The following is a 23,245-nucleotide window of genomic DNA, read 5'->3' on the forward strand; positions in this document are numbered from 1 at the left end:
CGTCTCGGCCTCCCAAAGTGCTGGGATTACAGGCTTGAGCCACCGCGCCCGGCCGAAAAGCTTAACTATTTTGAATATATTCTGTTTGAAAGATCAAGGAAATATTGAACAATTTTAGAAAATAATTATTTCAAAGTGGTTAAAGTAAAATAAGCTTTGATGTTTTTAATAGACACACTTCCATTATTTATAAAATTAGTTTTGTGGACTATTTCATTTGCAGAAGATACTAGATAATGTGTTTCTTGATGTACAAATTGGTCATTCTATTAAGATATTTTCTTTAAAATTTAAAAATCTAAATTAAAAGCTTGGGTGTGATATAAAATCTTATATGGAAAACTATATCAGCTTTTCAAAGTTATGGCAGCAAATGCTAACAAGCTGGGAAGGAGCGGCAGAACCACAGGGTCATCTGATCTACCACCAAGGCCTCACTCCAAAATGCATCACAAATGTGATCACTTGTTTTTGCCTCCACTGCTACCACCTTGTCCATGTCACCATCACCATCATCTCTCCCATCTGTACTTCTGTGATAGACTTCTATCTCCCTTTTCTCTTGGCTGCCTCTAATTCCTTCTTTAGGCAGCCAACAGATCAATTTACTTCCTTTTTTAACTACTATCATGGCTTTCCATCTCTTTCAAATAAAACCCCAAGTCCTTACCATAGCTTTCAAGGCCTTGCATGATTTGTTTCCTGCTTACTTCTCTAATCTCATCCATGACACTCCCCTTGGCTCACTCTGCATTAGTTCCCTTGGCCCTCTGTTAGTATTTGTCCTTTGCACACATAATTTCCTCCACCTCTTCCTCTCTATTCTTGGCAGAGCTGGCTATTTATTCTTCAGGTCCCAGTTTAAAAACTGGGTCTCCTATGAGAGGCCTTTCTTGACTTAACTACCTATTGTTGGTCTGTGTCTCCCCAGAACTATTCTCTATTATGATATGGTATTTAGTTCCTTTGTAGCCAGTATCTTTATGTGTTTTACCTATTTTTTTGTTCATTTTCTGTTTCCTTCACAAGAGCTATGATGGAAAAGACCAGTCCGCTTTATTGAACTCTGATAATGATGGGTGCCTGGCACATAGTGGGTGCCTGGCACATAGTAGGTGCCTAGTAAATATTTTTTGAATTAATAAAATCATGAATGGTGTTCTATAAATAAATCAAGGGTAAGTACATGGAATATATATTGGATAGTGCATGTGCTAATGCAACTTGTCTATATGTTTAACAAGAATTCGGGTGATTCATAGATGCTCTATCCATATGAGCTTTGAAATGAGAAATTTGTAGAGTTCATAACTAATTTTCCCTATGATATCATAAATCCATTCTCCAAAGTTGACTTTGTCAGAGTCCAAGTAAGGTGTTGAAGATATTTAGCTTGATTCAATCAAGTGTTTTTTAGGAGGAGAATAAAGGAAGTGATAATAGGATATGGAGCAAGAATCATTAATTATAGTATCTCATTTACTTTCAAGCATAATGAAGAAGTTATATCTGTTAATGTTCTTGTTGGAATTTGAGGAGTTTTCTGTTACATTACACTCAACAGTGGTTCAGTAAACATGAGTTTAATTAAATTTCTTTCATTATGGGCCTAGGCGTGGGGGTGATACATAATAAGAACACACTATTTCTTAAATGCATGAAAGATTTTCTGACCATTTAAAAGAACCTGGTTTAAATTGTTTTTTGTGTGTGTTGAATGAATTGAAAAGTAGACATAATTATATATGCTGTTAATTTAAATACATAAAGGTGAAAAAACATACTTGAAAAAGTCTTTTTACCCTGTACTTATGTAGAAACATGTGATGACAAGACAATTTTATTCTAAAAGGAATGCATAGTAGGTCTCATGTAAAATAAAACAAGAAAGAAACCTTTAGGTGGCGGCCAAGAGCTATGATTATGAATTCCTTAGCCTGTTTTTATGAGAATTTATGATCTTGTTTGAAAGTGGTCATACAAAACAGGCTATTTAAACCACAATAATTCAGTTCAAAGCAAACACAAGGACAAAATTAGGCCTGGGAAGGAACTAGATTTGAATGTTAATATTATCAAATAATTAATCAAATTTTAATTTTGATTTGATTTGACAGTTGGTATCTTGATTATGATTAGTAGTGAGAGACCCAGTTCTGGGAAGACAATGGTATTTGATATTGAGTTACAGGATTAATTATTCTTAGCACTTAAGTAATTGTTTTAATCTTCACATAAATCATCTTTAAACAAAATGGTAGCTTTTTAAGAACTCAAAGAGTGTTATAAAGATGTCAAAACTGTCCAGATGCTTATTGTGCAATTGAAAGCTCCATTCAAAGTTGACACAGGCCCCAGAAGAAAGGTCAATTATCTAACTCACTTTTGCAACATCTGGCAGAAACTATGACTTGTTGGAGTACCAGTGTGTTCTTCTTCTCCTTTTTTATTGCTCTCTGAAATGAAAGTTTATGATTATATCTGCCATGTGCCCCTTTCAGTTCTAGAAAAAAAGAAAAGGATAAAATGTTTTTTAAAAGGCATTATGATTTTGTGATGACATGCACTCGTTTCAACTCCTTGTTTGTTCTTTTCATCAGTATGCATTAATCTACTCAAAAAGTTTTAGGCATCACTATTAGATATTGTTTTAGAGTAATATTTATGTAAAAATTTTCTCATTAGCCATTAATTCTGTTAGCATTTAGATTCATGATACACTTTTTGATAAGGCTTTTGGGCAACACAGACTAAATTTGGTAATTGCTTCTAATTAGGCCTTTTTTGAAGTGTTTCTAGTTCAATTCTTGTCACCTTAAGTAGTACACATTTAGCAATGGCTGTATACACACCCAGCATCATAGAGGATCGAAAACAAACGACATACTCGCTACATAAGGAGCTGACAAGCTCTCTACATGCAGCAAGAGAACAGAAACAAATTAAAATAATATATTAAAAACCACACATTGGTGTTGAGTAATAAAAAAGAAGAAAAGAGAAAGTGTGGGTTGATAGTAATAAAGAAAACCTCCATAGAGAAGATGAATAAACTAGTGAAGTTTCCCAATACATTAATGGGAAAATAAAGATTTTAATTCCTAAGAAACTCTAGTTCCGTTATTTAATGTCAATATTCCAAAATCATACTTTCACAATATAGATGCCAGAGTAGCATGAAACAGCTCCTTTTCTAAATATTTTCCACCACATTAATCAATGAAGATGGCGACATCCTCTCTCAAAAAAACCTACTGAGTATGTTGCTGGATTACACAGCAAGTTGCCCACAGAATTATCTAGAAATTATTTCTGTCCTCTAGTAATTTACAATACAAAATTATCTAGGAAGAAAATTAGGCTGAAAACTTAGAAGGTTGTATCTATGAAATTATGTGATAGAAATGTAATATTTTCTATGTCGCCATGAATGGTTTTAAAAGGATATTCCCAAGGCCAGGGATCAGGAGAGCCATCTCTAATCCTGAATCTTAGGGTATATATATATAGTGATAAAATTGTGGTAAGGAATCATTATTTCTGTGGAGACATTTTCCTTCTCTATGAAACCAAAGAGGAGAACCAGAAGATCTCTAAGTGTCCCCTCAACCCAAAAATGTTACATTTTATACTTTTACAGAGTAAAGCAAGACTTCATTCAACATTGTCAAAGCAGAAATTTTTTTTCCATCTGGTGAGTAAACTCATGGCATAGTTGCAGTGGGAATTGCAAAATGAATCCCATGAATCCCGACACATAGGTGAGAATGGCTCCCTAGCAATGCTTAACCTACATGATTGTGTGTGTTGGCTCTATAATCACAGCAATAAAAAAAGAAGATACAGATAGTTTCTCTCAACTAAAATTTTGCATAATAGTGGTTAGATTTTAAGTCAACTACACTGTCCCCCAGAAAACCTGGAGTCTTTAATCAAGGTCAAAACTGTTAAATGCAAAAACAGTAAACTAAGAAAAACACAAAGAACTGATTTTCTTGTAGGTAAAATCTACCAAGTCTGTAAGTGCTATGAAACCAGTATATATTATGGTGTCAATATTTTTTTCATAAACTTACAAGACTGCAAATTTATTTAAAAAATTCTAAAATAGTAGATGAGTGTGTCTTCTTGGCACTTAATAAATGTAATATGAATTAAAATTTAACTTCAAATATGCCAAAAGCATAAAGAATCTGCCACTAGGCAAAAGGACTTAGTAAACATGTATATAGCCATGAAGAATTCAGATATCAGAATTTTGTATCTCTTTAGTTCAAAGCAATGCATTTAAATCTCAGTGGACCATTTACCTTCACATGCAATCTACTATTGCACACTTTTGAAAATTAGATGAAAGTCAGTAAAAGAAAGATGAACATCCAATTCCCAAAACTTAAAAAAAAATCAGTTCAAAATGTATGCCTATTTCATGATAGGAGATTAGAGAAAACCTCCAAATAATAAAGCTTTCATTATTCTATTTTTCATATGTAATAAGCAGTATAAAATGATGGACACGCCTCCTGTCTCCAATACCACACAAAAGTAAGTAAGAGAAAAAACTTTTCTGTTCCATCTCCCTGCAATAATCACTTCAGAAACCACAACTAATCTTGGGATACACCATCATTCTGCTGCTTGCTAGTGGACCATACAATGTAAGAAAGTTATTTTTATCTTGAGTGGCAGCAATTCAGCAGGATAGACTTGCCGATTTGAGTCTCACTCTTCACTACTTGATTGGGGTGAATGATGTCTGATGTAGACAAGTATAGGAGATGGCAGATCTCATTGATATTACTCCCTGTGAACCTACAAATGGGACAGACATTTATTTATTTATTTATTATTTATTTATTTGTTTATTTATTTTTAAAGGCAGTCTATTTAGAATGCTGTTTTCTAAGGTAACTTTTTCTTCACCTTTTACTATATTAAAGAAATACTTAAAATCGCTTTAATCATAATCGTTTGCACGAAGTCAGTGGGACTGGGATTTAAACAACTAGGGAAAAATAATACACAGAAGGACTGAGAAAAGAATGAAGAATGTCATCCAGGAACTACATATATATATATATATTTGTTTTAAAGTCGGAGCAAAATGCCGAACATCTAACAGAGGGGCTGCAAAGAGAAGAAGAAAAGGTGGTCAGAATGAATATAAACTAAAGGTAAAGAAGAAGAATGAAAGTCAGGACAACACAAAAATGGCTAAAGATTGACGTGGGAAGAGCGTAATGCACAAATGCACAAAAGTGAAGCTGGAGAAAAAAATGATGAAATGTAGAACAGGACCAGCGGCAGAGAATGGAAAAAAGGAGGTCAGAAAAGCACAAAGAAGGCTGAAGAACAGCAAACAAAGAAGTAGTATCAAATGGAAAGGGAGCAAGTGTCTAGATTATAAAGTGGGGGAAGAAACATCAACAGTCGGGAGGGAGGGCAGCAGCAGAGTGAAGAGCCAGAGCGGCGGGAGGAGCCCAGTCATTTTGCTTTGTCTTCTGCAAGTGGGGTTTATGCCACTTGACTGGAGCTTGCAAATGGATGTGAATTAGTTTACTGGCATTCAAAATCCTGCTGTAACGTTGTTAGGAATTTGGCATGGTAGTGTTAGCCTTAACAAAGGCTATCAACTTTCCTCACGTTAAACCAAAGAAGCTGAATTTACATCCTTTTGCAGCTTTCAAGCTTTTTTCAAATTGCATAATATGGCAATAGCTAGGCTTGAAAAATTCTGGGCAGTAAAAAAAGCAAAAGAATCTGTTTTCATTAAAGATAATCTTATACTCATTTGCTCACATTCTTATTGCTTTAGTTTATAGTTATTTTAATAAATCAAGTTTACTTAAATTTAGATGGTTTTATTAAAATTCCAAAAATTCTTGAAATATGGAAATACAGATTGCAACTACAAGGACCAAACTGCTAAGATAAACTAGCAAATCACCATTAAAAAGGGCCCTTTGTCTAAATAGTTACTTTTTTTTTTTTTTGAGACAGAGTCTCGCTTTGTAGCCCAGGCTGGAGTGCAGTGGCGCGATCTCAGCTCACTGCAAGCTCCGCCTCCCGGGTTCACGCCAAGCTCCGCCTCCCGGGTTCACGCCATTCTCCTGCCTCAGTCTCCCAAGTAGCTGGTACTACAGGCGCCCACCACCACGCCCAGCTAATTTTCTGTATTTTTAGTAGAGACAGGGTTTCACCGTCTTAGCCAGGATGGTCTCAATCTCCTGACCTTGTGATCCACCCGCCTCAGCCTCCCAAAGAGCTGGGATTAGAGGTGTGAACCACCGCGCCTGCCAGTAGTTACTTTTAAAATTGCTTTTGAGAGAAAAAAAAAAAAAAGGTCTCCTTAAAGTTGCAAATAATGACACCGACACCAAGAATGATTTGTTATACAGCAGGTCAAAGTAAATCAGTAGTCTCTTAATTTTGAACTGGAACTAGAAACCTAGGTATATTTTCTGTTCTTCTGTTTTCTCCTCCTCCTTAATAGCCTCTGAGTGAACTATCTACTGAGTGAAGTTTTATATCTTCAAGTTCAACCCTGGTTAGGTGTTCACTTTTGTTTCTCCATGGGAACAAACACGTTACCATGGGAACTGGGCAGCACAAAATATAAACAGTACTGAAAGCTTTTAGGAAGAACCATGCTTATAGCACAATGTTAACTATACAATGCAAGTGCTAGCTGGGCATTCCAATACCTGGCATATTATGGCATCTCAAAAAGAATAACTTGATCCTGTGCCTTGTCAAATGTTGGAAAAATAAATAAAAGGGAACTATACTGTTTTCTCATTAGAGAAAATGCAAAAGTTTGTTTTCATTAAAAAAGTTAAAACCCACAAAACATATTGTGGTGATTATTTGCATTGACTTAAAAGATACACTTAAGTTTCTTTATATGATGAGCGCTTTTTGCACACTGACATTATCTTACATACCATATCTGCTTTGACATATGCTGGGTCTTAAGTCAGGGAAAAAGAAGTAAGAAAGAACAAAGAGGTTAGGACTAAGGGTCTAAAAGTCGGGTGAGTCACCAGCATTCCAAATCATTATATCCCAGGGTAGTGGAACTGCGTTTCTGGGCCAGGAATGATTTATCAGGGGTTGGAATGTGGTGGGGAGGATATAACAATAGGAATTGCAGGCAATGTTACGGCTTTAGTGCTAGGCAAGAGAAGGAAAGGGCCCATTCAGTTGGAAGCAAAGATCCAGCCAGTGTTCAGGGAACTGAGTGTGAAGTTCAAGGCCAAATACTAGCCATGAGGCAGGGCCCCTGTTCAACAAGTGATGGTTAACTTAGGGTGTGGAGTGGAGGATGCCTACAGGGACAGACACCCAAAAGTGAAGTTTAGGTAACAGCATTGTTGGATAGCGGAGTGGCTGCAGCTTGCTGACACCCACAGGCGATCTGCGTACTGGGCCCTGGAATACATGGTTTACTCCAGACTCAAGTTAATGATTGTGGCTAAAGCTTTTAATATATTGCCTGGTTTCATTAACATTATTAACATTGACTCTGCGCATAGGTGATAGTGGCAGCAACTGAAAACAGAAAGGAGACCTGATTTGCTAAAGATCAACCCACAATAAGACCTCCACATTTAATGTTTAACATTGTACACTTGTAGAAAGAAAGAAGCATTTGCAATTCATTGGCAAAGGAAGAATGCCCATGCAGGCCACACATTTGGTTCCACGTTCCGAATAGTATGCTATCTTGGCAATTATTGCATGTTTTAGGTGAGAAAATGTCTGATGTGACATCAGTCTCTCTGATAAAAGCAATGAAATAAACTTCAATAAAAGAGTTAACATTTTTAAAAAAATGTTCTTAGGTGCCATCTCCTTACCTTGTATTTTTCAGAGTCCTTCAGTGGCTGTTTGGCAGGGGCTCAAAGCTATTGCAGGGAAACAATTTGAACTGAACGATATGGTTCACGAAGTCTGAGATCAGCAGACTGGCAACTCTTCAGCTTTCAGAAATAATGTGGTCATGCTGTGTGTGTCTTGTTGCACTTCTGGGTTATGGTTCATTTAATTTTATGGAACAAAATAGGTTTCCATGTAAAATAGCATTTTCACCTATAAATTAGGAGCAAATAAAACAAAATTAATTTTGATGTAAAAATCTAGTCTCCACTGTAACCCACATGTAAATTCCCCATGTTATAATTAGAGAAATGCTCTTACTAATATAAGACAAAAGATATTAAAAAAAATGGTAATTGCCATTTTAAAAGGAAGTAGAAATTCAAAAGAGGAAGATGTGAGGTTTAACAAAACGTTGGAATTAAAAATGACACCGACAAACTAAGAAAGAAGGAATGTAAGCTGATATTTTTATTTTATTTTTACACTATAGAATTTGATGCAATGTGTAATGTCCCTCTTATGATTCTGAAGTTGAAATAAAACTAAACCAGTGTGTTAGAGTCTCTCCTCATGACCCTGTTCACAGCAGTCAGGTAACTTAGTTCCCCCTTTCTAAGCACATTTAAATGTAAGTTACTTAAACATAAAGATTGCTCTTAAGAGTTATTTAAATGTAAAGGTTGCTCTTAAGAAAATACCACCTCAGTAGTAGATGGGTACTTATCTGACAAAATACATTGTGTTATTATTTCACTTTATTAACTTGTGAGTAAAGAGAATGTTTGCCATTTCTAATATGGGAGGCACAATACGGGGGCTGACCTCAGCACTCGGAGTACAGAACAGAGCACAGCATAGCGGGTGAGAGTGGTAGTTCAGTGAATAATGACTATATAGTACATTAGAAGTAGCTATGAAATGCTGCGAAAGATAAACAACGCTGAACACTAAATAAAATGGTAAGAATTAATGTATATTATTACAATAGGGAAAAGAGTGCAATGTGAACTAAGCTCAACTTTGACCTGTACAGAGGTGATTAGGTGGGAGAATGAAGGATCAGGGAGAAGGGTGCGTGGGGACTCCATAGAGTTTTTCAGGAAAATGAAAAATTATAAAAATCCGGAAAAGAGGTTAGTCCACGTAAAACCCATCTAGTTTTGTTCACTGCTGTTTACTGAAGTTCGGCCCCTCCCCTCCCCTCCCGCAGAGACTGGAAACCGGGATCCCGGTCTTCAGGTGTTGGTTGGAACAACAGGAAGCTCTTTTGGCAGCCTTGAGTATTATCAGGCTTGCACTTTAAGTGGGGGATAGGCTCATCCTAAGTAAACAATGTTGAGCTGTTAGAAACTGTCTTAGTGTTTGTTCAACCTAGAAAGGTAAGCTTGAGGCCTAGTCAACAAGAGAACTCAGAGGAGCCTGACTAGCGCCTTTGCTCATACTAAGGAGAAAGGTGCCTGGGTGGGGTCTCTGAAAGCTTCACATCTAGAACCTCTTCAGAGGCCTAATATGTTTCTCAGTAGACACGATGGAGAATTCCTAGGGCCAAATGATATGTCCTTTAGCATGAATAGAGTTGTAAATATGACTTGCGGAGTGGCAGGAAATCAGATCAAAAGGGAATTGGGAGTAAGATCATAGCAGGCTACTGAGTTTGAATTGTATACCATAGTCCAGTGCTTCCCAAAGTGTGGGACTCATTTACAGAAAACATTTTGGTTGTATGAGGATGAAGCATGAAATCATATTGTCATATGATTTTAAAATTTTTTCAATTACCTGTTACCCCTTCTCATTAACTTCAGGAGAAAGGCTTAGATTTATGCTAATCTGTGTCTTAAATAGTATTTTTTTTCTTTTTTTGAGATGGAGTTTCACTCTTGTCACCCAGGCTGGAATGTAGTGGTGTAATCTCAGCTCACTGCAACCTCCGCACCCCCGAGTTCAGGTGATTCTCCTGCCTCAGACTCCCGAGCAGCTGGGATTACAGGCACCCGCCACCACGCCTGGCTAAGTTTTTGTATTTTTAGTAGAGATGGGGTTTTGCCATGTTGGGCAGGCTGGTCTCGAGCTCCTGACCTCAGGTGATCCATTCGCCTCGGCTTCCCAAAGTGCTGGGATTACAGGTGTGAGCCACTGCGCCTGGCCTTAAAAGGTATTTTCTAATCAGTCTTTCTAACAAAGACAGAGTGAATTTCTGCCAACATTTAATGATGTCGTTTCATTTTCGTTAATTAAAAAATAGATTTCTTTTATAGAACTGATAGTCATTTTCCCTTTTAGTAAGTAATATGAAGTTTTCTTTCCAAATACATTTACTTAAGTGAAACACACTGAGTCTGTTTAAAGACAAAGATTACATGTGGTGGCAGGAGGAAGAGTTGGGATGACTGCCTTCTTTCTGGGTTGCTCAAAGAGGGGAGTGGTGGTGTCACTAACTAAGGCAGGAATTACAGAAAAAAGGCCAGAACAAAGGAAAAGAAAATAAAAACCAAGAATAAGAAATGCCTTGCCTATTATTACTGGATGTGCAACAAAGTTTATGTAAAACAAGGTCCTATAACTTCAAGGACATACCCAACACGCCCTCACATTCTCTCTGACGCAGCCAATAAAAGCATGCCATAAAACAACCTTATCATTTCTACAACCTGCCTTCTCACAGTCTGCCATCACCCTGAAAATGCTGGGTGACTTTTTGTTCCACCAGGCATTAACCCTAGGTTACATCCTTGGTTCTTAGGCAATTCGGTCTTGACCTTAAACTTAGAGCTTCCTTTGGTCTTTATTTTACTGCTTTCACTTCGGGGAACAACTGAAATGCTGTATTCAGCCAAGCTTTTGGATCCTTGGGTCAAAGATCCTGGCACCCATGCTCCTCCAGTAACAGGCAGGCTTGTGTATGTACTTACTCTCTCTCTCTCTCTCTCTCTCTCTTTTTCTCTCTCTTTCCCCTTATTCCCCCTCTCTCTCTGAGAGGATAATCCTCCCTTTGCATGGGGGATTATTAGTGTGTCCTTGAAATATATTGCTTTTTATGTATCATGCATTAAGATATCAGATGTCAGGAATGCAAAGGCTCTTTTTCTTCTTTGGATATCAGCCAGTCATTCTTTTTGGAGTAATTTAAAGCAAATCCCTCTGTTGGAGCAAGACCTTCAACTTTTTTTTTTCTTTTTGAAGCAGATCTCTGTGCCTTTTGAACTTCTTTCTGAGGTTCATATCTGAAGCTATTCTCTCTGTCTTCTGAGATGTTGTACCTTATAAAAATGTGTGCTGTGGGCTGGGTATGGTGGCTCACGCCTGTAATTCTAATACTTTGGGAGGTCAAGGCAGGTGGATCACCTGAGGTCAGGAGTTTGAGGCCAGCCTGACCAACATGGTGAAACCCCATTTCTACTAAAAGTACAAAAAACTAGCCAGGTGTGGTGGCAGGTGCCTGTAATCCCAGCTACTTGGGAGGGTGAGGCAGGAGAATCGCTTGAACCCGGGGGTCAGAGGTTTCAGTGAGCCCAGATCGTGCCACTTCACTCCAGCCTGGGTGAAAGAGCAAAACACCGTCATATATATATATGACGAAAGAGGGCTTAGGAACAGAGAGAGAGAGAGAGAGAGAGAGAATTGGACATTAGCTCCTCGAAAATGGCTTTTTCCTGCTGAATGTTCATGGTGAGGTCAGTCTGACTTTTAATAATTTCAATTGGGCCGGGCGCGGTGGCTCAAGCCTGTAATCCCAGCACTTTGGGAGGCCGAGACGGGCAGATCACGAGGTCAGGAGATCGAGACCATCCTGGCTAACATGGTGAAACCCCGTCTCTACTAAAAAATACAAAAAACTAGCCGGGCGAGGTGGCGGGCAACTGTAGTCCCAGCTACTCGGGAGGCTGAGGCAGGAGAATGGCATAAACCCAGGAGGCGGAGCTTGCAGTGAGCTGAGATCCGGCCACTGCACTCCAGCCTGGGCCACAAAGCGAGACTCCGTCTCAAAAAAAAAAAAAAAAAAAAAAAAAAAATTTCAATTGACCCCTTCAAATTGAGTCTTAAATTGTCTAAATTTTTAAGTACAAAATTAGTATAGTCATATTTTTATTAATCATACCTTATCTGTAATCAAAGAAAGTACATCATTATTTCTTTTCAACAATTTTAAAAATTTTGTGGAATTTGGAGGTATGGTGTTGTAATAGATGCACATCTTTAAATAAGTAAAGTTTAAAATTTTTATATAAAACTTATATGTGTAATTAAACCCAAGAATAGATGTTCCTTTCTCTTAATAGTCTATTTTTCCATTATGGATTTACTTTTATTGAAATTTTGACAGAGATACTTGAGAATTAAAGATCTGAAAATGAATTACATTTATAAAAATACACCAGTTCATACTTCCTATATTACATATAAAAAGATATTTTTGTCATGGGATATTTTATGTTAACTTTAAGACTTCCAGTTTTGAAAAATGATGAGTCATTTCCTCTGTCTGGGAGGTGACTGTGAGTGGTAAAAGTCTGGCTACATATGTTAAGGTCACAGAACTTGGTTAGAGCACAGAATCCATGTTCAGTTTCGAATTTCGTCTTGACTTTGAAATAAAGCAATGGTGTTAGATAAAGAAATGAAGGAATGATTTGACTAAGGTAGACCTTTGACTGTATCCCCAGTTACTATCTCCTATAGAAATAGGTGATATCCTAAGCCTTGGGCTTTGAAATTTTCATTCTTAGGTCTATAGTGAACCTAAATGCTTACTAAGACACACTTCTTGCTTAACTTTTGATTAACTTGCACATGAAAGGACATGAATTTATATTGAAGAGTGATGTCATAGCTGTAACAAAAGGGATTTAAAAAAAAAAAAAAAAAACTTAGGCATTTATGCCAGTCTTTTTTTTTTGAAACGTAGTCTCACTTGTCACCCAGGCTGGAGTGCAGTGGTGCGATCTTGGCTCACTGTAACCTCCACCTCCTGGGTTCAAACGATTCTCCTACCTCAGCCTCCTGAGCAGCTGGGACTACAGGTGTGTGCCACCACATCTGGCTATTTTTTTATTTTTAGTAGAGATGGGGTTTCACCATGTTGGCCAGGCTAATCTCGAACTCCTGATATGCCAGCCTCAGCCTCCCAAAGTGCTGGGATTACAGGCATGAGCCACCACGCCCAGCCTATGCTAGTCTTTAGCCTCCCAAAGTGCTGGGATTACAGGCATGAGCCACCACGCCCAGCCTATGCTAGTCTTTAGCTCAGAATATTAGCAGAATAAAAGTGGACTCTACTACCTTACTTAATAGCTGTTACTCAGTCTCTTTCAGCCTTAGGATTCACCTGTGTAAAAGAGAGATGATAAAACTTTATTTATTTGTTGTGAAAACTAAATTAAAAAGCATATTAAATGTGGTAGTATTTGTAAAATGCCTAGGAGGTCATCTAGCATGTAGTTATTGTTTGTTCCTAAGCCCTCAACTGTTCCTTCATTTTTTCTTCCTTGGAAGACAAAGAGCATATTCTTCGCCTCAATGTAATCCATTTCCTGAAGAAAGATGATGCATTTGCTCTGTGAAGATGAGTGATAGGTAATAACGGATGGTGATGGATAATGGCAAATACCAGAGAGATTATGATCTGGGCAAAATATCATAGCTTAGTAAGCAAGGTTGCTTTCTGCATTCACATTTATTACACACATGATAAGATACAGCAGTTTTATTTGCATAGTAGATGGAGAACAGAATTTATTTAGAAAGCTTTTGATAAACCTCTTAGGTGAAGTAAGTGCTTGCAGGTATAGTGTTGGCCTCACCAGGGGTTCAGTAATTGTTGTGTGTGTATGTGTGTGTGTGTGTGTGTGTGTGCCATTCAGATGAGATTGTTCATACACATGGGAGCAGAGGAGGACAGAGTTAAGAGATGAGAGGGCTGAGAATGGGTACAAAGAAGAGGCCACAGGACTCAGAAGAAAGCTATTGATATGGTTTGGATGTTTTTTCCTCTCCAAGTCTCATGTTAAATGTAATCTCCAATGTCGGAGGTGGGGCTTGGGGTGTGTGGATCATAGGGGTGGATCTCTCATAAATAGCTTGGTGCCCTCCTCACAATAATGAGTGAGTTCTCACTGAGTTCCCATGAGATTCGGTTATTTAAAAGAGCCTGGCACCTCCTCCCTTTCTCTCTTGCTCCCTCTCCTCTCACACGGCACACTGGCTCCCCTTTGCCTTTTGCCATGACTGGAAGTTTCCTGGGCCTCTCACCAGAATCAGATCCTGGTACTACACTTCGTGTACACCCTGCGGAACTGTGAGCCAAATACACGTATTTTCTTTATAACACCCTACCTCAGGTATACCTTTATAGCAATGCAAATGGGCTAACACAGCTGTTCCATGGATGATCTTAATTTCCTATGATCACTGAAGTTACTAGACTGACAGAATGTTTGTTGTAAGTTTTTGTGGATACCAGCAAAGTTATAGTTTCATGTCTAGATGCATGCCAGGCTAACAGATGGCACAGATCTAAGAAAGGAAGCAATGGGGGACCCCACAAGCAAACTCTCAGACATGTACAGACCTCATAGAGAGGATCTGGAGCATCAAACTCAAACTGATGGTTTGAGTGACACTCATGTATATCTCTGAGGGTGAAGGTCTCTGGTTACATTTGCTTTACATATATGACCACATGGCATCATTATGTAGTTTATGTTCTTCCGTGTATGTCAGTTATCAGTGTAACATCCTCACTAGAATAATCTTGAAATCGAAATGTTTAGTATTTAAATTTTTCATAGTAAATAACTTTCTCATACATTAAATAAAGCAAAATCATTTAATAAAGTTCTAACTCTGAGTTATGTTATAGGTCAAATTGTATTTACCTATTGTGACAGCAGTGGAGATTCCACCCTGGTCGCTTGTTACCCACATTTGAACCATATTTATTCTTTGATGTAATCATAAAAAGTCAGTTCTATATACTGACGTATCTTGACTCACAAAAGGTTTTTCAAGATTCACATATATACCTGTAAAAACAAAGATATTCAAATGACTAACAAACCTGTTAAATGCCAAAAATAAATAAGGGGGTGGAATGAGAAAACACTGTGGCAGGAGGTGACTTTCGGAAAAAACAATGAAACGGTTGACTTTTGATGTTGTGGCTGATGGTAATTGATTTGATATGTTGTTAAAGATATTTGACTATTTTTTAAATAAATGTGCATTTTATATAATATTTAAATCAATCAAAAGAACCCTAGAGGTGTTGAATTCTTACTCTGAATCTTAACTGTTACATGCGGCAACAGCACAATTTTTAACCTTAAGGAAAATGCAGAAAATGGTACCTTTTCATTCTCACTGCCACCAACCCAGTTCAGGCTGGGAACGTTTGCATTTCTCTGAGCGCCTACAACTGTTCTCTCTGTTTGTGATATTTCTCTCCTCCAAAATATTTTCTACAACTCTGAATGATGTTTGTAAAATTGTGCACTCCATTGCTATCAGGTTTAAGACAAAACTCCTCACGAGGTTTACAAGGCCCCTTGTTCATCAATCTCCTTCATTTACCCTTACAGACATATTTGCAGTGCATCACACTTGTGCTATGGATGCTTCTCACCTTTGGGCTTTTATGTTAGCTGTTTGAACCTTTCTTCTCCATCTTGCCATTCCTTCCCTCCCTTTTTTTTAGTCCCAGTTTATAAATCTCTTCCTTCAAGAAACTGCTCTTAGTCCTCAAGAGAGTTAATAATGGTTTACCGTTATTTAGCAGTATAGAGGGACTAGAGAAGTCTTAATTGAGGAGGGAACATGTAAGTCTTGAAAGACTGAAAGGACAGGCTGCTGAAGCACAGAAGAGGGGGTTCAAGCAGGAGAAATGACCATAAAGAGGAAGTGTGAAGGGAAAGGGGAGTCAAAAGAACAGAGAACAGTTGGTAGAGTGTATGACATTAGAAAGGGGTTGAGGGTGAGAATTGTTGAGAATAATGAATGTCAGACTGTGATGAATGCAGAGGTTTTAGTGCCTAGTCAGGAAGTTACAACTTATATGGGTTGTAGAGCATCATTAACAAAAATGTGAAATTTGCATCATATGGGGCAACATGGTCAGCCGTGTTTTAGAAAGAGGGGTGGATGTGTGTGTGTGTGTGTGTGTGTGTATAAATATATATATATGTATGTGTGCTTGTGTATGTTACCTGTGTGTTTGTGTATATATACATACGTGTATATATGTATATGTACATATGTGTGTATATGTGTATATGTATATGTGTTTATATATACATGTGTATATATAAACTATATATGTGTGTGTGTATATATATGTGTATATATATATAAAAGAAGCTAAGAACAGTGGCTGAGAGACAAGGTTTTGAGTTGGGCCATGAGCTGGAACATTTGGAGAGAATGGGAGAGAGAGAAAAAAAATAAGTCACAGTCTTAAAAGTGAGATAACAAAATAACAATATGTAGCAGTATAGAAAATACTCATATGAAAAGTACTGGTGACAAGTGCTTATAGGATTTTAAGCAAATATATATATTTTCGATGATAGTATATTTGTTCAGGTTCTGGCTGGAAACAACATTCATCCGAAATTGTTCAAATGAAGAGACATTGATGCAGTGGTTCTCAGTCTTGGCTGTACATTGGAAATGCTTGGGGAGCTTTGAAAAATATACATCCCTGTGTTCAACCCTCAGAGGTTCTGCATTAGTTGGTCTGGTTTGTGACCTGGCTGTTGGGAGGTCTTAAAAGCTTCCCAGCTGATTCTAATATGCAGCTTGAGTAGAGAACCCAGGTTCAACCTCTGTGGTGAGAATGAAAGGACTGCTTTCAGAAGCATGGGCAGTGCTAGGAATTAAAGGATGGTAAGACACAAGAGACTAGCTACAGGGGGAAATAGTACTATCCTTACGATCAAAGAATGAGAGACACTAGACTGACCTAGTGAAAGCTGGACCAGAGGAGAAGGGGCTATTCTACCTGAGCTATAGTATGAGAGTGGGGTATGCTTCTGTTTCCTGCTTTCAGAGCTGAAGCAGGATGTATGAGGGTTCTCCAGAGAAATAGACCTAATCGAATATGTGTGTGCATGTGCATGTGTGTGTGTGTGTATGTGTGAATTTTTTAAGAAATTTGCTCATGCGATGGTGGAGGCTGGCAAGTTCAAAATCTGCAGAGTGGCCCGCAGGCTGGAGACCTAGGAAGAGCTGATGCCGTAGTTCATATCTGAAATGTGAAGGCAATTTGTTGCCAGTACTCCCTCCTGTTCTGGGGCAAGTTAGTCTTTTATTCTACTCAGGCTTTAAATTGATTGCATGAAACTCACTCATATTATGGAGAACAATCTGTTTTACTCAAAGTTCAGCAATGTAAATGTTAAATCTCATCTGAAAACATTGTCATAGGAACATCCAGAATAATTTTTGACCACATATCTGGGCAGTGCGGCCCAGCAAAGTTGACATATAAAATTAATTGTCACATAAGGAGGGAGAGGAGAAGAAATAGTCCCTCTCCCTTTTCTTCTTTCTCCCCTTCCTTTGGCCAGCTGCCCAGGACAGAACTGAATGAAGAATGAGTACAGGATCTGAGGGGCAAATTGAAGATGTCCTGCACGTACTTCTAGCTCATTCATCATAGGCTTGATTATTATTTTTGAAAATACCTTTTCTATTGTTAAAATTCTCATTTGGTTAGGTTGAGCAATATTATGACAGACTCTTGAATTTACTTTTAAAATTATGCTTATGACCTAGTGGTTTCTAAAATGATTTTCTAATGATCTTTGCTGAGATGGTTTCTCTTTAGACTAGAATAACATAACAATGTTTGTGTCATCAATGCAAATGCAGTTTTTGCTAACCAATAAGAACACTGCTAAAATTTATTTTCAGCTTAAAAGATAATACTGTTCTATTTAATTTTGTGTTAGATGGTCACCAGGAAGCCATGGTGACCATGAAGACTTCCTGCTGTTTCTTAACTTCTAGCCCATGCCAGTTGGCTCCAGGCTTCAGGGGAGTGAACAGTTGTTACAGTTAGCAACAGGCAGTATAGTAAGTATGACTAAATGTGGAGATTCTATTTTGACCACTTATCCCTCAGTGGGACCTGTGGGAATCCTATAGATGCTCATAAGAAACCCATGGTTGATTAGTGGGATTGTGAGGAATGCTTGCTTCCATCTCTTTCCCCACAGGAGTTAGCTGAAATTCCCCAGTAGCCTCAGAACACAAAGGTAGCCCCTTTCAATTCTAAGAGGGAAGAAATAGGGATTTTCCAGGGGAAAGAAGAATCCCCTGTCTCTTCTACACCATTGTTCAAAATCATAAACAGAGGGACAAAATTACTCAGGTTAGGACATATATTTTGTACTTTACACCAGAACACATACCCTGCCATTTCAGAAACTACATCCATGTGGTCCATTTTTATCACTTTTGTGCATTAATTTCGTTCTTACCAAACAGATTATGGTGTTTTAAAAATGTTCTTCAGAAAGATTTCTTTTTCATAGGTGTCTCCAGTAATATTTGCTTCTTGCTTTTCATGTCTTGCCACTTCTCCCAACTTCAAATTCTAAGTTGGGAGAGCAAATACTATGGTTAGCACAGACAATATTGCCAGACAAGGAAAATCATTTCTGCCAATGGAAGTTTATGAAACCCATAGGGGAAGCATACTTCTATTATGTTTGAGATGGAGAGTCATCAAATAGCATAATCTACAGGAAAGAATATAGAAAATGAAAATTGTTAGCAATCTTCACTATCAATTCATCAACGTATATATTAGGGCATATTTTGGTACCACTGAAAAAAAGGACTTAAAGTTGTATAAATGTATGGAGTAAACAGTAGGACAATGGTCTTACATAATATTTTATCTTCACTTTAAAAAAGTATTTTATGAAAATCTTATTCTCATTCTAGAGTCTTTGTATAAGAAGCTATTAAAGACCCTTACAAAGGCTTATTTGGGCATGAGAGGATTCGGGAAAGACGGCAGAATAGAAAGCACCAGGCATCCATCTCCCCAGCCAGGCATCTACGGTGGCAGAATCTGTTTGATGTAATTATTTTGGAAATCTGGAGTCTACTGAAGGTTTGCAACTTCCAGGGGAAGACATGGATGATAAATTATGGTTAACTTCAGTCAATGTCAGCTTTTAGCTTGACAGCAGCCACCCACCCCATACCCCCAGATTTGTGGCAGGCAACTGTGCATGTGTTCTTAGAACAGCTTACACAGAACTTGCAGGAACCAAGGTGGGCAATAAAGATCCTATCCTCCAGTACTGGAGATCTGTGTTCTAATCACTGACAGCTGCCTCTGATTATGGAAGTACAAACACCGGAGATGGGCATCTGTTACTGATGTACTTCCCTGCATTGTTGGAAGCCCTTTTCCCTTCAGATGAAGTGACCTCCAGGAGATTTAAAGGGTCAGTATCCCGTTCCCCATTCATTTTTCTCTTTTTTCCCTTTTGAGAGCCAGAAATTAAAAAAATAAAAACTAGGACATTCAAAAGCAATTGCATATATGTGGAAAATTAGAGAGTCACCATAATGCCAGGGACAGGTGGAGGCTCAGAAAAGACCTTGTTTACACATGAGGCTTATCCTCAGCACAGTAATAGCCTACAACAATCAAATCAAATCAAAACAAAACAAAAATCCCTAAGGAACTCTGAGGAAGGGAAATAATCTGATTTCCAGAATTACCACACTACTAGATTTAAATGTCCAGTTTTAAAAAATCATAAGACAAACTAAGAAACAAGAAAGTATGTTTCATTCAGAGGAAAACAGAACTGATGGTAGATCTACCATACAAAACCTTTTTAAAAACAGTTGTCTTAAAGATGCTCAAATAACTAAAGAAAAACCTGGAAAAGCCAAGAAAGTTGATGTATGAACAAAGTGGAAATATAAAGAGAAAGAAAATCTAAAAAGAAACTAAAGAGAAAGTCTGAAGCTAAAAAGTACAATACAATAGTCCCCTAGTTATCTGCAGCTTTCTTTTCCACAGTTTCAATTACTTCGATCAACCTTGGTCCAAAAATATTAAATGAAAAATTCCAAAAATAAAAAACTTACAAGTTTTAAATTGCATTCTGTTCTGAGTATGTTGGTGAACTCCATTCTGCCCAGGATATAAATCATCCCTTTTTCTAGCGTATCAGATTGACCATTGTTGTATCACAATGCTTGTGTTCAAGTAACCCTTATCTTAATAATGGACCCAAAGTGCAAGAGTAGTGAAACTGGCAATTCAGATATACCCGAGAGAAACTGTAAAGTGCTTTCTTTAAGTGAAAAGGTGAAAGAAAGTTCTTGGCTTAATTAAGAAAGAAAAAAAATTGTATGCTGAGGTTGCTAAGATCTGTTATAAGAATGGATCTTCCAATTGTGAGGAAGGAAAAAAAATTGTATTGGGTTTGCTGTTGCACCTCAAATTGCAAAAGTTGTGGTCACAATGCATTACAAGCATTTAATTATGATGAAAAATGCATGAAATTTGTGGATGAAAGATGTGAACAGAAATGTGTTCTGATTGATGACAATGGGGTTTGGCACTATCTTCAGTTCCAGGCATCCACTGCCTGAAACATCTCCAGTGGAAAATGTAGGACCACTGCAACTCAGATGAAAAGTTTTCTAGAGAGATTCCAAGGAAGATTTGAGAAGTCAAAAGAAGTAATTGGTAAATATGAAGATAGGACCATTGAAATGATTGAATCTGAAGAACAGAAATTTAAAAAGTAAACAAAGTACTAAGGAACCTGTGGTATACTATCAACTGGACCAGCATACACATCTTGGATATTCCAGAAGGAAAAGAGAGAGATAAAAAGTCACAGAATATTTGAAAATTTCCTGAATTTGATGAAGGACATAAACACAAACATCTAAGAAGCTCCACTTGTATAAGGTACTTATCATAGTCAAAATCATAGAATAGAAAGTAAAAAGGTGGCTGCCAGGGGCTGCAGGAAGGGAGAATGGGGAGTTACTGTTTAACGGGTACAGAGTTTCAGTTTTACAAGATGAAAATAATTTTGGAGATGAATGGTGGTGATGGTTGCATGACAATATAAATGTACAATTGACTCTTGAACAATATGGAGATTAGGAGTGCTGACCCAAAATATACCCCCCAACACAGACAAAAATTCACATGTAACTTTTGACTCTGCCAAACTTAACTACTAATATCCTACTTTTGACCAGAAACCTAAACAATAACATAAACAGTTGATTAACACATATGTTGTATAGTATATGTGTTACATACTATACTTTTACAATAAAGTAAGCTAAAGAAAATAAAGCATTTTTAAGAAAATTATAAGGAAGAGGAAATATATTTACTATTCATTAAGTGGAAGTAGATCATGATAAAGGACTTCATCATCAATGTCTTCATGTTGTGTAGGCTGAGGAAGAGGAGGGTGAGGAGGGGTTGGTCTTTCTGTCTCAGGAGTGGCAGAGGTGGAAGAGAATACACGTATAAGTGGACTCACATAGTTCAAACCCATGTTCTTCAAGGGTTACCCATGCTAGCAAACTGAATTCAAGAGCCCCTTAAAAGGATCATTCACCATGATTAAGTGGAATTTATCCCTAGAATACAAGGATGGTTCAACATACCCAAATCAATAAATTCAATGCACCATATTAACAAAATGAAAGACCTGAAGACATTCATACTAGATGACTATGAAATGAAGACATAGGTATTTGCTGAAGATGAGAGTGAGAGTAATGATCTAGAGGATAATGCAGAGATTTAGGACAGTCCCTGAGGGCATATGAAAGGGAGTTTACCAGGAACAAACCAAATGAAAATGAAAGAATTGAATGAAATGACAAAAAACCATTATGTATCTAAGTTAGAGTCTGCTGTCAGGAGCCAATTAGGAAATGCAAGCACTTTGGCTACACCAATAAAACCTGGAAGTTAAAAAAAGTAGTAAATATAATAACAATTTTATTTAATTTGCATTAATGTTTCTATCTATAATTCTGATGCACATATGAAAAAGTCAGTAGCATATTAACTCACCATGAAAAGAATATGTCATAAATGGAAAAAATGATCTTGATAATACCTTGAAAACTTTCTATATTCCTGAAAAAAGTGAAATTATCAAACAATTTAGGGGCAAGTGCTATAATTTGACTGAATTTGAATCCCGGCCTCACAACATGCTAGGCAAACTACTATGTCTCTCTTCCTTTCTCTTTTGTCTGTAAGATTAGAGAGAAAATAGTACCATTCTCAAAGGAGTTTTGTGAGGACTAGGCAATAATGCAAAGTGGTTATTTTTTAGAACAATACTTGGCATATTAAATACTGAACAAACATTTAAGCTATTTTTTATTTCTGATACCAGTTGTAAAAAAACAGTGAAGACAGAAATGTTTCTTTTCTCATGGGAGGGTCATACACATATTTCTCTTGTTCCTGCTGTGCTAACTTTTGTTAGCTTATGTAAATGCTCCTTTGACCATGCAACACTGAGTGTGGCCAACAATAAAAAGGGGTGTTTCCTTTTGGGCTAAGTGCAGGGGCTAGTTCTAGTAAGGAAAAAAGAAGAATAAAAGACTTTTATTAGTACACATTCTTCAAGACAAATCACAATACTTGCCTGAATTTCCAAAGGAAAAAGAGATTATGATTAACATATAGTTTTATTCTACTAGAAATCAGTACTTCAAAGAGTAAAGCTATGGCTTTCTAAAAAAGTAGAAGAACTGAGGGTAAAAGTCATGTTTCTAACTTCCCAAACAGTGAATGAAGGTAGAAGCAAGGAAATAATGAATCAAAAGACACAACAGTGAGGTTTTGTACACTGGGAAGAAGTACACACAGCATGGCATGATTTAAGCCACATTTGGAAAATTCTTCAAAAATTATTTTTTCTTTGATCTGATATTCGAGAAGTTAGATTTGACTATGCTTTTTCTATGCCTTAGAAGGTTCCTTAGAAGTTTTTCTGCATTGTGAGCATTGTCATTTATTTACTGAATTTTTTTTTTTTTTTTTTACAATGAGCTAGTGGCATACTCATGTTAATAGGGCTCTGTGGCTGGCATCTCTAGAGATGTATCAAGAGAGAAGGTGTAATACAAGATATTCTACTTGAATTATTGCATAGCTCCCTCCCCATCATGGAATGGAGGAACCGATACGATGTAAGAAAGCAGTATGGTAGACCAGCAGGTTTATTAAATAATTAGAAGACTTGACTTAGATCCAACTCTGTGACTTCACTCAAAAGTCACCCAACCTCTCAAGGCTTCAGTTTTCTCACAGTTAAAAGGTCACAGCAATACCTATTCC

At 37.4% G+C, this 23,245-nt stretch overlaps 1 long non-coding RNA gene across 1 annotated transcript; it reads right to left on the bottom strand.

The window, feature by feature from the left end:
• Window positions 1–1,827: 1,827 nt before the first annotated feature.
• Window positions 1,828–20,034, bottom strand: LOC112621525. Its single transcript, XR_003118744.1, has 5 exons — window positions 19,996–20,034; window positions 18,360–18,475; window positions 13,162–13,207; window positions 7,860–8,091; window positions 1,828–2,503 (listed from the first exon to the last, which is right to left on the bottom strand). It is a non-coding gene; the product is annotated as an uncharacterized LOC112621525 (long non-coding RNA).
• Between the last annotated feature and the right edge of the window lie 3,211 nt (window positions 20,035–23,245).

This window comes from Theropithecus gelada, chromosome 3 (genome assembly GCF_003255815.1).
Source record: "Theropithecus gelada isolate Dixy chromosome 3, Tgel_1.0, whole genome shotgun sequence".
Classification (NCBI taxonomy): Eukaryota; Metazoa; Chordata; class Mammalia; order Primates; family Cercopithecidae; genus Theropithecus; species Theropithecus gelada.